The 14,913-nt window shown below is 48.5% G+C and overlaps 1 protein-coding gene across 2 annotated transcripts in view; it reads left to right on the top strand.

Moving 5' to 3' along the window:
• The first annotated feature begins 1,648 nt into the window (after nt 1–1,648).
• STX11 (syntaxin 11) overlaps nt 1,649–14,913 on the top strand; it is a 36,675-nt gene continuing 23,410 nt past the window's right edge. The window contains exon 1 of one of the 2 annotated variants that reach the window (XM_029058734.2): nt 1,649–2,042. The gene's annotated coding sequence lies outside the window, so the exon portion shown is untranslated. Of the gene's footprint in view, nt 2,043–2,216; nt 2,291–14,913 lie in introns of those variants that run through there. The other variant, XM_029058737.2, reaches the window with a different exon arrangement.

Below are 14,913 nucleotides of genomic sequence, written 5' to 3'. Positions count from 1 at the left end.
GGTCCCCCCCGGTGCCCCTGGGCTGACGACAGCACTGGATCGGGCACACGAGAAGCCGTCATTGGGAGGTGTAACCCCCGGTCCAACCGCCCAGTCCTATGCCTGACGCCCCTTCCCCAGCCCTCTGGGGAGGGAGGTTGGGGGCTTGCAGTTTCATTCATTCATTCATTCAATAGTATTTATTGGGAAGCAGCGTGGCTCAGTGGAAAGAGCATGGGCTTGGGAGTCAGAGGTCATGGGTTCAAATCCTGGCTCTGCCACATGTCAGCTGTGTGACCGTGAGCAAGTCACCTAACTTCTCTGTGCCCCAGTTACCTCATCGGTAAAAGGGGGAGGAAGACTGTGGGACAAACTGATTACCCTGTATCTCCCCCAGTGCTTAGAACAGTGCTCTGCACATAGTAAGCACTTAATAATAATGGCATTTGTTAAGCGCTTACTATGTGCAGAGCGCTGTTCTAAGCACTGGGGGAGATACAGGGTAATCAGGTTGTCCCACGTGAGGCTCACAGTTAATCCCCATTTTACAGATGAGGGAACTGAGGCACAGAGAAGTGAGTGACTTGCCCACAGTCACACAGCTGACAAATGGCAGAGCCGGGAGTCGAACCCATGACCTCTGACTCTGAAGCCCAGGCTCTTTCCACTGAGCCACGCTGCAGCATTGTTGTTATTATTATTATTATTATTACTATCATTATGTGCAGAGCACTGTACTAAGCGCTTGGAATGTACAATTCGGCAACAGATAGAAACCATCCCTGCCCAATAACGGGCTCACAGTCTAAACGGGGAAGACGGACAGCAAAGCAAAACAGAGCAAAACAAAAACAAGGCAGCAGCATCATCAAGATAAATAGGATCAAGGAGGTATACGCCTCATTAACCAAATAAATAGGGGAATAAATAATATATAGAAATGAGCACAGTGCTGGGGGGAGGGGAAGGGGAAAGAGCAGAAGGTGGGGTGGTGGAGTTTCCCCGGCGGAGGGCGGGAGGAGCGGGGTGGGGAGGCCCGGCCCCCGGCCCGGGCCCCTGGGGGGCTTTCTTCTGCTGCCGGGAAACGGGCCGGACGGCGGGGTTTCCGCGGCTAGGCCGGGGAAAGTCCGCCACGCCCCTGCTGCCTCCGCGGGAGGGAGGGAGGGAGGGCGGGTGGAGGCCCAACGGGGGACAGGACCGGGACCGGGACCGGCCCAGGACGGGGACTGGACAGGGAAAGGACCAAGACCGGACCAGAACTGGACAGGGACCGGGACCAGGACCAGACCAGGACCAGACCAGACCAGGATCGGACAGGGACCGGGACCGGGACCGGGACCAGGACCAGACCAGGACCAGGACCAGACCACGATCGGACAGGGACCGGGACCGGACCAGGACCAGGACTGGACAGAGAACGGACCAAGACCGGACCAGAACCGGACAGGGACCGGACCAGGACCGGGACCGGGACCGGGACCAGGACCGGGACCAGACCAGGATCGGACAGGGACCGGGACCGGACCAGGACTGGACAGAGAACGGACCAGGACCGGACAGGGACCGGACCAGGACCGGGACCAGGACCGGGACCAGGACCAGACCAGGATCGGACAGGGACCGGGACCGGAACAGGACCAGGACTGGACCAGGACCGGACCGGGAACGGATCAGAACCGGACCGGGACTAGGACCGGACAGGGACGGGACCAGGACCGGACCAGAACCAAACCGGGACCAGGACCGGACCGGGACCGGACAGGCACGGGACGAGGACCGGACGAGGACTGGATCAAAACCGGACCGGGACTGGGACCAGGACCGGACCAGGACTAGATCGGGACCGGACCAGTACCGGAGCAGTACCTGACCAGGACCGGACCAGAACAGGACCGGGACCGGACCAGGACCAGCACTAGGACGGGACCGGGACCGGACCAGGACTGGATCAGAACCGGACCAGAAGCGGAGCAGTACCTGACCAGGACCAGGACCAGACCAGGCCCAGGAAGTCCGCTGCCGAATCGTACATTCCCAGCGCTCAGTAGAGCGCTCTGCACATAGTAAGCGCTCAATAAATACCGTTGAATGAATGCATGAAGAGCAGGCCCTCCTCGGCCCCCTCCCCCCGACCCCCTCCGGCGCCAAACCGGGGGCATTATTCCGGGGTCCGGGGGTGGGGGGCGGAGCCCCATTATTCCGGGGGCGGGGGAAAGGGAGGGAAAGAGGAGGCCCGAGCTGTCCGGCAGCCCGGCAGCCCGCACCCACTTCATCTGGGACCGGTCGGCGGCCACCGCATCCCTCCCGCACGGTGAGTCCGAGTCCCGGCCGGTCCTGGCTGTGCGAAACGTTGCGGGAAGGTGCGGGGTTGGGGGGGATATCCAGACCGGGACAGCCAGCGAGGCCCCCAGCCGCCGGAGCTCGCTTTCTATCTTTCTTTTTCTCTCCTTCCTCCTCCTCCGCTCCCCGAGCAGGCAGGGGCGGCCCCTCTGCCACCAGCCAGGTTGGGCAGGGGTCCGGGGGGGAGGGGGAGGGGGGCTCAGCCAGGAGCAGGTATTGAATTCTACATCCCAATCATAATGTTGGTATTTGTGAAGCGCTTACTACGTGCAGGGCACTGTTCTAAGCGCTGGGGTAGACACAAGGGAATCAGGTTGTCCCACGTGGGGCTCACAGTCTTCATCCCCATTTTACAGAGGAGGTAACTCAGGCCCAGAGAAGTGAAGTGACTTGCCCACAGTCACACAGCCGACAAGTGGCAGAGCTGGGATTCGAACCCAGGACCTCGGACTCCAAAGCCCGTGCTCTTTCCACTGAGCCACGCCGCAATAATAATAATAATAATAATCATGTTGGTATTTGGTAAGCGCTCACTATGTGCCGAGCACTCTTCTAAGCGCTGGAGGAGATAGAGGGTAATGGGGTTGTCCCACGGGAGGCTCCCAGTCTTCACCCCCATTTGACGGATGAGGTAATAATAATAATGATGTTGATAATTGTTAAGCGCTTACTATGTGCCGAGCACTCTTCTAAGCGCTGGAGGAGATATAGGGTAACGAGATTGTCCCACGGGAGGCTCCCAGTCTTCACCCCCATTTGACAGATGAGGTAATAATAATAATTATGTTGGTATTAGAGAAGCAGCGTGGCTCAGTGGAAAGAGCCCAGACTTGGGAATCAGAGGTCATGGGTTCGAGTCTCGACTCTGCCACTTGTCAGCTGTGTGACTGTAGGCAAGTCACTTAACTTCTCCGTGCCTCAGTTACCTCATCTGTAAAATGGGGATTAACTGTGAGCCTCATGTGGGACAACCTGATTACCCTGTATCTACCCCAGCGCTTAGAAGAGTGCTCGGCACATAGTAAGCGCTTAACAAATACCAACATTATTATTATTGGTATTTGTTAAGCGCTTACTATCTGCCGAGCACTCTTCTAAGCACTGGAGTAGATAGAGGGTAATGAAGTTGTCGCCCCTGAGGCTCCCAGTCTTCCCCCCCATTTGACAGATGAGGTAATAATAATAATAATAATGATAATGTTGATAATTGTTAAACGCTTACTATGTGCCGAGCACTCTTCTAAGCGCTGGAGTAGATAGAGGGTAATGAGGTTGTCCCACGGGAGGCTCCCAGTCTTCATCCCCATTTGACAGATGAGGTAATAAAAATAATAATAATGTTGGTATTTGTTAAGTGCTTACTATGTGCCGAGCACTGTTCTAAGCGCTGGGGAAGATAGAGGGTAATGAGGTTGTCCCACGGGAGGCTCACAGTCTTCATCCCCATTTGACAGATGAGGTAATAATAATAATAATAACGATAATGTTGGTATTTGTTAAGCGCTCACTATGTGCCGAGAGATAGAGGATAATGAGGTTGTCCCACTGAGGCTCCCAGTCTTCACCACCATTTGACAGATGAGGTAATAATATGAATGTTGGTGTTTGTTAAACGCTTACTATGTGCCAAGCACTCTTCCAAGCGCTGGGGTAGATAGAGGGTAAAGACGTCCCACGTAAGGCTCCCAGTCTTCACCCCCATTTGACAGATGAGGTAATAATAATAATGATGTTGGTATTTGTTAAGCGCTTACTATGTGCCAAGCACTCTTCTAAGCGCTGGGGTAGATACAAGGTTATCAGGTTGTCCCACGTGAGGCTCACAGTCTTCATCCCCATTTGACAGATGAGGTAATAATGATACTAATGTTGGCATTTGTTTAGCACTTACTATGCGCCGAGCACTCTTCCAAGAGCTGGGGTAGATACAGGGTAATCCCGGCTCCGCCACTTATCAGCTGTGTGACTTTGGGCAAGTCACTTAACTTCTATGTGCCTCAGATACCTCATCTGTAAAATGAAGATCAAGACTGTGAGCCCCATGTGGGACAACCTGATCACCTTGTATCCCCCCCAGTGCTTAGAACAGTGCTTTGCACATAGTAAGCGCTTAACAAATATCATCATCATCATTATTATTATTATTAATCAGGTTGTTCCACGTAAGGCTCGCAGTCTTCATCCCCATTTTACAGATGAGGTAACAGGCACCAAGAAGTGAAGAGTCTTGCCTCAAGTCACACAGCTGACAGATGGCAGAGCCGGGATTAGAACCCATAACCTCTGACTCCTAAGCCCGTGCTCTTTCCACCGGGCCATGCTGCCAAGCGCTTAGTACAGTGCTCTGCACATAGCAAGCGCTCAATAAATGCTCTTGAATGAATGAATGAGGAAGAGGAGGAGACAGCTCCCCGCACCATTCATTCATTCAATCATATTTATTGAGAGCTTACTGTGTGCAGAGCACTGGCCTAAGCGCTTGGAAAGTCCAACTGGGCAACAGATAATAAGGATAATAATAATAATTATGGTATTTGTTAAGCGCTTACTATGTGCTGAGCACTGTTCTAAGCGCCGGGGTAGATACAGGGTAATGAGATTGTCCTACGTGGGGCTCATATTTTTTAATCCTCATTTTCACAGATGAGGTCACTGAGGCAAAGAGAAGTGAAGTGACTTGTCCAAGGTCACACAGCAGACAAGTGGCGGTATTAGAACCCACGACCTCTGATAGTGACGATCCCTACCCAACAATGAGCTCACAGTCTAGAAGGGGGAGACAAACAAGAAGACAAAACAAGTAGAGCAGCCGCCCTGTCCCGGGAACCCTGGCTGGGCATAGCCCCCGAGGGGCATCACTCCAGCCACCCCCCACCCCCCATTCATTCTTTCAGTTGTACTTATTGAGCTCTTACTGTGTGCAGAGCACTGGACTAAGTGCTTGGAATGTACAATTCGGCAACAGAGAGAATCCCTACCCAACAACGGGCTCACAGTCTAGAAGGGGGGGACAGACAGCAAAACAAAACAAGTAGAAAGGCATCAATATCCTCAAAATAGATAAATAAAATCACAGATATATGCACATCATTAATAAAATAGAGTAGTAAATAATCTATATGAATATACACAAGTGCTGTGGGGAGGGGAAGGGGGTAGAGCAGAGGGAGGGAGTAGGGGAATGGGAGGGGAGGAGGGACAGAGGGAAAGGGAGGGCTCAGTCTGGGAAGGTCTCCTGGAGGAGGTGAGCTCTCAGTAGGGCTTTGAAGAGCCCTACTCCATTGTATTTATTGAGCACTTACTGTGTGCAGAGCACTCTACTAAGCACTTGGAAAATACAATTCAGCCACAGAGACAATCCCTACCCAACAACGGGCTCACAGTCGAGAAGGGGGGAGACAGAACCCAAAACAGGTAGACAGGCAACAAGCAGCAGCGTGGCTCAGTGGAAAGAGCCTGGGCTGGGGAGTCAGAGGTCGTGGGTTCTAATCCCATCTCCACCACTTGTCTGTTGCGTGACTTTGGGTAAGTCACTTGACTTCTCTGGGCCTCAGTTCTCTCATCCGTAAAATAGGGATGAAGACTGTGAGCCCCACGTGAGACAACCTGATGACCTTGTATCTACCCTAGTGCTTAGAACAGCATAGTAAGCTGACTCCCCAACCTGTGCTATTTCCACTCTACTCAAAATATAGAAAAAAAAAAATTTACCAAATGGCAAAAGTTCTCTTTTGGGACTCTGTTGGAGAAAAAAGGTTTTAGTGGTACATTGATCGATCTAAGATTACCAACAGGCAGCATGGCTTAGTGGAAAAACCATGGGCTTGGGAGTCAGAGGCCATGGGTTCAAATGCCAACTCTGCTGCTTCTCAGCAGTGTTACTTTGGGCAAGTCACTTCACTTCTCTGTGCCTCAATTACCTCATCTATAAAATGGGGATGAAGACTACCATCGTCATCAAGCAGACAGGCAGGCCCCCACAGAACACTTCCTCTACCTGGTCCCTTTTCCCCGTCCGTCCCCTCCCCCTCTTCCACCACCCCCTTTTGTTTTTTTGGGTGTTTTTTTCATCTCAAAGACAAACTTCTGTGAATTAATTGATGCGAACAGCTGTTTCCTCTGACCACTTCCTCCTGGGCTTTCGTTTCCCAGCGTGGCTGAAGCGTCCAGTCACCTGGACGGGAAGTTGGTCGGGCCCGGCCGCAGACCGTTTCCCACACCCACTGGCCTTCATTTTTCGAAGACCGGTTTCTCAGAAAAGGAGGAGAGGACCCGGGCCTCCCGCCAGGCCGAGGAGCTCGGCATTTTCCTGGGACCGTTAGCTTTTTGAAGCAGCCCCCAGATCGTGGTAAGGGTTGGCCGGGTGCACATCCTATGACTCTAAACCCTCGGCGACTCCATTTGGGCATTTCTTAGCCCCGGCTTGGGGAACCACTTTGCATCGGCATCTTAAAATGAGTCACTAAAACTGCCTGACCTGTGACTTTTTCAAGCAAATCTGTGGCACCCTGCTCGCTGGTAGAGTCACTTAAAACACACAGTTTAGAAACAAAATAAAACGTGCTTATCTGCTGACTTTTTAGAGCTAGATCTACTTAGGATGCAGTTCACATTTTATTTCCTATAATAATAATGATGATGGTGGCATTTGTGAGGCGCTTATTCTGTGCAAAGTACTGTTCTAAGCGGTGGGGAGGATACAAGATGATGAGGTTGTCCCACGTGGGGCTCACAGTCATAACCCCCATTTTACAGATAAGGTCACTGAGGCACAGAGAGGTGAAGTGTCTTGCTCAAAGTCACATGGCTGACAAGCAGCAGAACGGGGATTAGAACACATGACTCCCAAGCGCGTGGTCTTTCCACAGCCATGCTGCTTCTCATGGGCAAGCGCCTGTTGGTAATCTTAGATCTATCGTTGTACCACTAAAAACGTTTTTCTCCAACAGAGTCCCAAAAGAGAGCACTTTTGCCATTTGGTACATTTTTTTTTTTTTTGCTACATTTTGACTGTGGTTATTTTACTCTACTGGGCAACGGCATGGCCTAGTGGAAATAGCACAGGCCGGGGAGTCAGACGACATGGGTTCTAATCTCAGCTCCAACACTTACCTGCTTTGTGACCTTAGGCAAGTCACTTAACTTTTGTACTTCTATTAACTCCTTTGTAAAATGGGAATTCAGGCCGTGAGCCCCATGGGGAACAGGGGCTGTGTCCAACCCGATTAGCTTGTATCTACCCCAGCGCTTAGTACAGTTCCTGGCGTGAAACAAACACCACAAAAAAGTAAATTACTTTACAAGTCCTAACCAAGATAGAAACACCAGGTCGTGGTTTTCAGACACTCCAAGTTCTCAAATGTGCTCAATACTTGTTTTTGTGTTTAGAAGTAGCTCCAAGGTCATATAATAATAATTGGGAGTGTGAACTCTAACTAGACACTGTACACAAACTTCCAGTAGCCTAGAATTTTTTGAAACTTGTAGCAAAGCACTGCAAAATAGCCATAGTCCAGCAGTCACTGCAGTTATTCTTATTAATCGTATTTCCTGAGCACTTACTATATGCAAAGCACTGTACTAAGCGTCTGGGAGGGTACAGTTGTCTCAGAAAGAAATAACACCAGGAAGGAAGAGAGGCTTTCTGCTAAGGGATAGAGATTGAATTTGGTGAGAGATTGGTTGAAGTGGAAAATTCAGGACTAGCACTCCCATGGTATTGACAAGAGGAGGGAGCTAGATCAATGCTTTAAAGAGTTTCTCTCAGATGAAAGTTTGGTAGAAAGTAAGTTTGGGAGTGAGAGTTTGGATTTGACTGGACAGCGGGACTGCAGAATTCTGAAAGGTGGTGGCAGCAGCAACAGCAAACTGTGGACCACAGGGCAAAGCTGTGCTCCCTTTACTGGCTAAGTTGCTCGTGGGCCTGTGTATTTTAGGGGGACTCAGGGGCTCATTCTCTTAAGAGTACACATGATTAAATATTTTGTAACTAGCCAGTGGCTATCTGAGTAAGAGAATGATTGGGCCTGGGTGGTGGTGGTATATCAGCCTCCTCCCTGTTCTCGCATTTATTTGCTTTACCCTCCTGGCCTTACCTGAGTGACGACCTCCACCTTCTGAGAGGTGTAGCTTAGACTCAGGATGGGTTCCTTGGAGATGGTGATTACCCAATGAGTGGTATTTATCGAATGCACGCTGAGTGCAAAGCATTATGCTAAACGCTAGGGAGAGAACAAGAAAAGCAAGATTGTCTAGTGGAGAGAGTGTGGGCCTGGGAATCAGAGGACCTGGGTTCTAATCCCGACTCTGCCAACTGCTTGCTGTGTGACCTTGGGGAAGTCATTTGACTTCTCTGTGCCTCAGTTTCTTCAACTGAAAAATGGGGATTCATGAACTGTTTCTGAGCTGATTAGCTTCTATCTACCCCAGTGCTTCAAAAGGTGCTTGACACATAGTCAGCACTTCACTGATACCATTTTTGAAAAATAGATAATGTTCCCTCCCCTCCATGGTACGTGAGGAGAGAGGGAAATGGGAGACACTGTCAGTACATGCACATACACAATGCCATCTTGAGAAGCAGGGTAATTAATTTAATTTAATTTTGGTATTTGTTAAGCATTTACTATGTGCCAAGCACTGTTCTAAGCACTGGGCAGATACAAGGTAATTAGGTTGTCCCACGTGGGGCTCACAGTCTTAATCCCCATTTTACAGATGAGGTAACTGGGGCACAGAGAAGTTAAGGGACTTGCCCAAAGTCACACAGCTGATAAGTGGCAGAGCCAGGATTAGAACCCATGCCCTCTGACTCCCAAAGCCGTGCTCTTTCCCCTGAGCCTAGTGGCAAGAGCACAGGTCACGGAGTCAGAGGACCTGGATGCTAATCACAGCTCTCTCACTTGTCTGTTATGTGGCCTTGGGCCAGTCACTTCCTTTCTCTGGCCCTCCTTTTCCTCATCTGCAAAATGGGATTAAATACCAGTTCTCCCTTCACCTTAGACTATGACCCCATGTGGGGCATCAACTGTGTCCGATCCTCTTATATTGTATCAACCCCAGGGCTTGGCACATTGTAAGCATTTAACAAATACCACAATTATTATTGAGTCAGAATGGTCTATCTATCCCAGTATTCCGTCTCTGACAATGGCATCCAAAAATGCTTGAAGAAATAGTATGGTGATTGCCCTGCTTGATTCGTGGTAATAGTAAGAGTTCTAGACTGTAAGCTCATTATGGGCAGGGAATGTGTCTGTTTATTGTTGTATAGTACTCTCCCAAGCACTTAGTACAGTGCTCTGCACACAGTAAGCACTTAGTAAATACGATCGAATGAGTAGTTAAGGACGAATCATCTTAACATCCTTAACTTGACTCTCTAATAAGTCACCATGAATCTGTTTAACTAGAGAACAGAGCAGGAAGAGACATAAAAGCATACAAACAAAAAAATGGTATTACTGAAGTAGATCAATGGTCCATCCAGTCCAGGATTCAGCGTCTCACAGAAATAGCTATATGAGAGACAGAGAAATCCCCAATTTGATGGCTATTCTCGCTCCTAAAAACATAGCATAGATTGCTCTGTAGCTATCCTCCACCAGGGCCCCAACACACCTGCTAGGCCTTGGACACATAAATGGGATAAATCAGCTTCCTCCACCTTGTGGCAGTATGGCCTAGTGGAAAAAGCCCAGCCCCGGGAGTCAGAGGGACCTGGGTTCAAATCCTGCCTCCACCACTTGCCAGCTGTGTGACCTTAGGCAAGTCACTTCACTTTTCTGTGCCTCAGGTAACTGTACCTCATCTGTAAAATAGAGATTAATACTTTGAGCCCCATCTTGACCATGGGCTGTGTCCAACCTGATTAGCTTGTATCTACCCAGTGCTTAGAACAGTGCTTGACACATAGTAAGCGCTTAACAAGTACCATCATTATTAGTATTATTATTATTATTATTAAGCTTGCCTGCTCACCCAACTGCGCTGCCTATATAATCAAATTGTAGGAATCTTGTTTTTTAATGGAGAATGATGTGGGGGAAGATAAGGGAAGCAGCATGGTTCAGTTGAAAGAGCCCGACCCTGGGAGTCAGAGGACCTGGGTTCTAATCCTGACTCCACCACTTACCTGTTGTGGGATATTGGACAAGTCACTTAACTTCTCTTTGCCTCAGTTCCCTCGTTTGTTCTTCCTCCTGTTTAGGCTCTGGGCCCTATGTTGGAACCTAATTATCTTGTATCTACCCCACCTCTAAGTATAGTGTTTGCCACATAGTAAGCACCTAACAAATACCTTTATTATTATCATTACCATCTTGACAGAGGCACTGTAATGGGATGAAAAAGTTTGCAATGGGGCTGGGAGTCAGAAGGACTTGGGTTCTAATCCTAGCTCGCCCACCTACCTGCTGTGTGACCTTAGAGAAATCACTTAACTTCTCTGTGCCTGTTACCACATCTGTAAAAAGGGGATTAAGACTGTGAGCCCCACGTGGAACATGGACTGTACCTACCCTGATTACTTTGTATCTACCCCAGGGCTTAGAAAAGTGGCTAGCACAAAGTAAACGTTTAGCAAATACCATAAAAAAACTATATGGAAAAAGATTATTGGCTATTAGTAATATTCATTCATTCAGTCATATTTATTAAGTGCTTACTGTATGCAGGGCACTGCACTAAGCACTTGGAAAGTACAGTTCAACAATAGAGACAATCCCTGCCCACACCGGGTTTTACAGTCTAGAAGTGGGGAGACAGACATCAAAACAAGTGAGCAGGCATCAATATAAATAAATAGAATTTTATATATGTACATACATACTGTGCTGTGGGCGGGGAGGAGGGGTAGAGCAAAGGAGTGAATTGGGGCAACACGAAGGGAAGGGGGAGCTGAGGAAAAGGGGGGCTTAGTCTGGGAAGGCCTCTTGGAGGAGGTGAGCTTTCAGTAGGGCTTTGAAGGTGGGAAGTGTGATTGGCAGATTTGAGGAGGAAGGGCGTTCCAGGCCAGAGGTAGGACGTGGACAGTGGGAGAAGTGAGATGGAGGCACAGTGTGAAGGTTAGCACCAGAGGGGCAGAATGTGCAGGCTGGGATGTAGAAGAAGAGAAGCGAGGTGAGGTAAGAAGGGGCAAGGTGATGGAGAGCTTTGAAGCCAATAGGGAGGAGTGTTTGATACAGAGGTTGATAGGCAACCACTGGAGATTTTTGAGGTCAGGGGTGGTAACATGCCCAGAACGTTTCTGTAGAAAGATAATCCACGCAGCAGAGTGAAGTATGTACTACAGTGGGGAGAAACAGGAGGTTGGGGGGTCAGAAAGGAGGCTGATGCAGTAATCCAGTCGGGAGAGGATGAGTGATTGTACTAACAGTTTAGCAGTTTGGATGGAGAGGAAAGGGCGAATCTTGGCGATGTGGTGAAGGTGAGACCGGCAAGAATTGGTGACGGATTGGATATGTGGAGTGAATGAGAGAGCAGAGTCAAGGATGATGCCAGGTTTGTGGGCTTGTGAGACAGAGAGGATGGTTGTGCTGTCCATAGTGAGGGGGAAAGTCAGGGAGAGGACAGGGTTTGGGAGGGAAGACAGGGAAGTCTGTCTTGTACATGTTGAGTTTGAGGTAGCAGGAGGACATCCAAGTAGAGATGTCCTGAAGGCAGAAGGAAATGCGAGCCTGGAGTGAGGGAGAGAGAACAGGGGAGGAGATATAGATTTGGGTGTCATCCTCATAGAAATGGTACTTGAAGCTGTGGAAGCTAATAAGTTCTCCAAGGGAGCGAGTGTAGATGGAGAATAAAAAGGGACCAAGAACTGACCCTTGAGGGACCCTTACAGCTAGGGGATGGGAAGGGAAGGAAGAGCCCATGAAGGAGACTGAGAATGAATGGCCAGTGAGATAAGAGGAGAACCAGGAGAGGATGGTGAAACCAAGGTTGGATAATGTGTTGAGGAGAAGGGGATGGTCCACAGTGTCAAAGGCAGCTGAGAGGTTGAGGAGAATTAGGAATATGAATGGAAACCACTTTTTCCATTGACCTGTCTTGATCAACAAAGTGTTAATTTGAAATGTGGGGACTTGAAAAAGTAGACGTTAAATTAGTTAGGTTCATATTATCCAGCATTTTTTTTAAGAACAGAATATCTAGTCAGCAAGGAAGCAATATTTTTGACTTCCAGAGATCTGTTCATTTACTCAGACCTCTGAAGTGACAATGACTTTCTCTTTGTTATATCTGGTTACATTTACTGGGTGTGTGTTGTTGGCAACAAACTTTGGAAAGGTTACTAGAATCCAAATCCAAAGTTTTTTGAGGGACCGAGACCTGAGCATGCCCTAGTGGAAGGAGCATGTTTTGGGGAGTCAGAGAATCTGAGGTCTCTCATCCTGGCTTCTCCCCTTGTCTACATGACCATGGACAAGTCACTTCACTTCTCTGTGCCTCAGTTACCTCATCTGTAAAATAGGGATTAAGACCGTCAGTCCGATATGGGTCAGGGACCGTGTCCAACCTGATTGTCTTTTATCTACCCCAGTGCTTAGTACAGTGACTGGCACATAGTAAGCGTTTAACAAATACCATTAAAAAAGTGATTGTATTAACATCGTATTAATGTTGCAAAGGTGGAACCAACTGGAGTTAGTGATGGATTGAATATATTAATGATCCTAGTCTGGCAGTGAGGACACACTAGTAGGCTTTAGTTCATGTTCTAAGAGTTTGGATCCATTCTGATCCAACCCTCAGGTTCGGTCCTGGCACTTAGTTAGTCTGCTGGGAAACTATCTCTTGCTTTGCTAAATAACATGCGATTAAAACCTTTGGATTGCATCATACCTCGTTCCCTCTCTGTGGCTCTTCTCCACTTGGCCTCCTCTTCACTAGCGACCTGCTGGTTTGAAGCAGGCAACTGATAATGCCATGGGACTCGGTGCCCAACAGAGGTGAGTCCTGCCTCTCTGATCCTGTGTTGCCATACCCAGACCTGACTGTTCCTGAATCCCAAGGCTAAAAAAAGACCAACCTGTTGCTTCATCAGTCAGAAAGTGGAAGATCCTTTTGTGCCTAGAGACCTTAGAACCTGATGATCAGTGCTCACCACAGGCTCTGGGATCAAAAACCAGTTCTCCAGCACTCAACTGATGTAATGTCATTCGCACGCTAAGGGCTTCATCACAATTATAAGCTTACACTCTAGAATGCAAGATGTGTTTATTATGCTTGAAAGTTGCAACTGTCCTTCCTATGTCTCACCTTATTTAAATCATCCTATGAAAGTAGAAGGACCCATACTCTGATGTATGAAATCATACTGTGGAGTTCCAAAAAATTATATCTAGTCCTCTACTTGAGAGATGAGAAGCCCCTTGTGGTCAGGGAGCCTGTCTACCAATTCTGATGTATTGGACTCTCCCAAGCACTTAGTACAGTTTGGACTCTCCCAAGCACTTAGTAGAGTGTTCTGTATACTTATGGGAGCCCTACCTTTCATTCATTCATTCATTCAATAGTATTTATTGAGCGCTTACTATGTGCAGAGCACTGTACCTGTGTGGTGCCTCCCACCTCCTATCTGTGGGAGTCCCTTAGGGCTTAATATTGGGTCCTCCTCTATTCTCCATCTGCATCTACTCCCTTGAAGAACTCATTCACTCAATGGCTTCAACTACCATCACTTTTTGGATGATTCCCAAGTCTGTATCTCCTGTCCTGATCTCTCTCCTTTGCTGTCTTGATTTCCTCCTGCCTTCAAGACATCTCTACTTGGCTGTTCCATCAAACTTAACATGTCCAAAGCAGAATTTCTCATCTTCCCACCCAAACCCTGTTCTCTCTTTGACTTTCCTATCTTCGTAGACAGCACCGCCATCCTCCTTGTCACACAAGCCGGTTTGGTGTTATCCTTGGCTCATCTCTCTCATTCAGCACACATAATCAATCTGTCACCAAATCCTATTGCTTCAACCTTTACAACATCTCTAATATCTGTCCTTTCCTCTCCATCCAAACTGTAACCACATTAATCCAAGCACTTATCCTATTCTGCCTGATTACTGCATCAGCCTCCTTGCTGACCTCCCTGCCTCCCATCCCTCTCCAATCCAGGTCATGTTTCATTCTGATGTGAAGGTGGATGGGCAACCATTGGAGGTTCTTGAGGAGTGAGAATACATGGACCGAACTCTTTTGCAAAAAAAGGATCCAGGCATCAAACAGAAACTCCTTACCTTAGGCTGTAAAGTGTTCAATTACCTTACTCCGTCCTACCTTACCTCCCTGACTTCCTACCTATAACCCAGCCCACACACTTTGCTTGTCTAATGCCAACCTACTCACAGCATCCTGGTTTTGTCTCTCTCACCACTGACCTCTCGCTCATGTCCTACCTCTGGCCTGGAATGCCCTCCCTCTTTCATATCCAACGGACGATCACTGTCCCCACCTTCAAGACCTTCTTAAAGCACATCTCCTCCAAAATGACTAAGCCGTCATTTCCTCTTCTTCCCCTGCCTTCTGCATTAGCTTTCTACTAGGAAGATTTGCCCCCTTTATTCACTCCTCCCTCAGCCCCAGAGCACTTAAGTAAATATC

Source organism: Ornithorhynchus anatinus, chromosome 2 (assembly GCF_004115215.2).
Source record: "Ornithorhynchus anatinus isolate Pmale09 chromosome 2, mOrnAna1.pri.v4, whole genome shotgun sequence".
Lineage (NCBI taxonomy): Eukaryota > Metazoa > Chordata > Mammalia > Monotremata > Ornithorhynchidae > Ornithorhynchus > Ornithorhynchus anatinus.
This window is presented reverse-complemented; position numbering and strand designations above follow the sequence as displayed.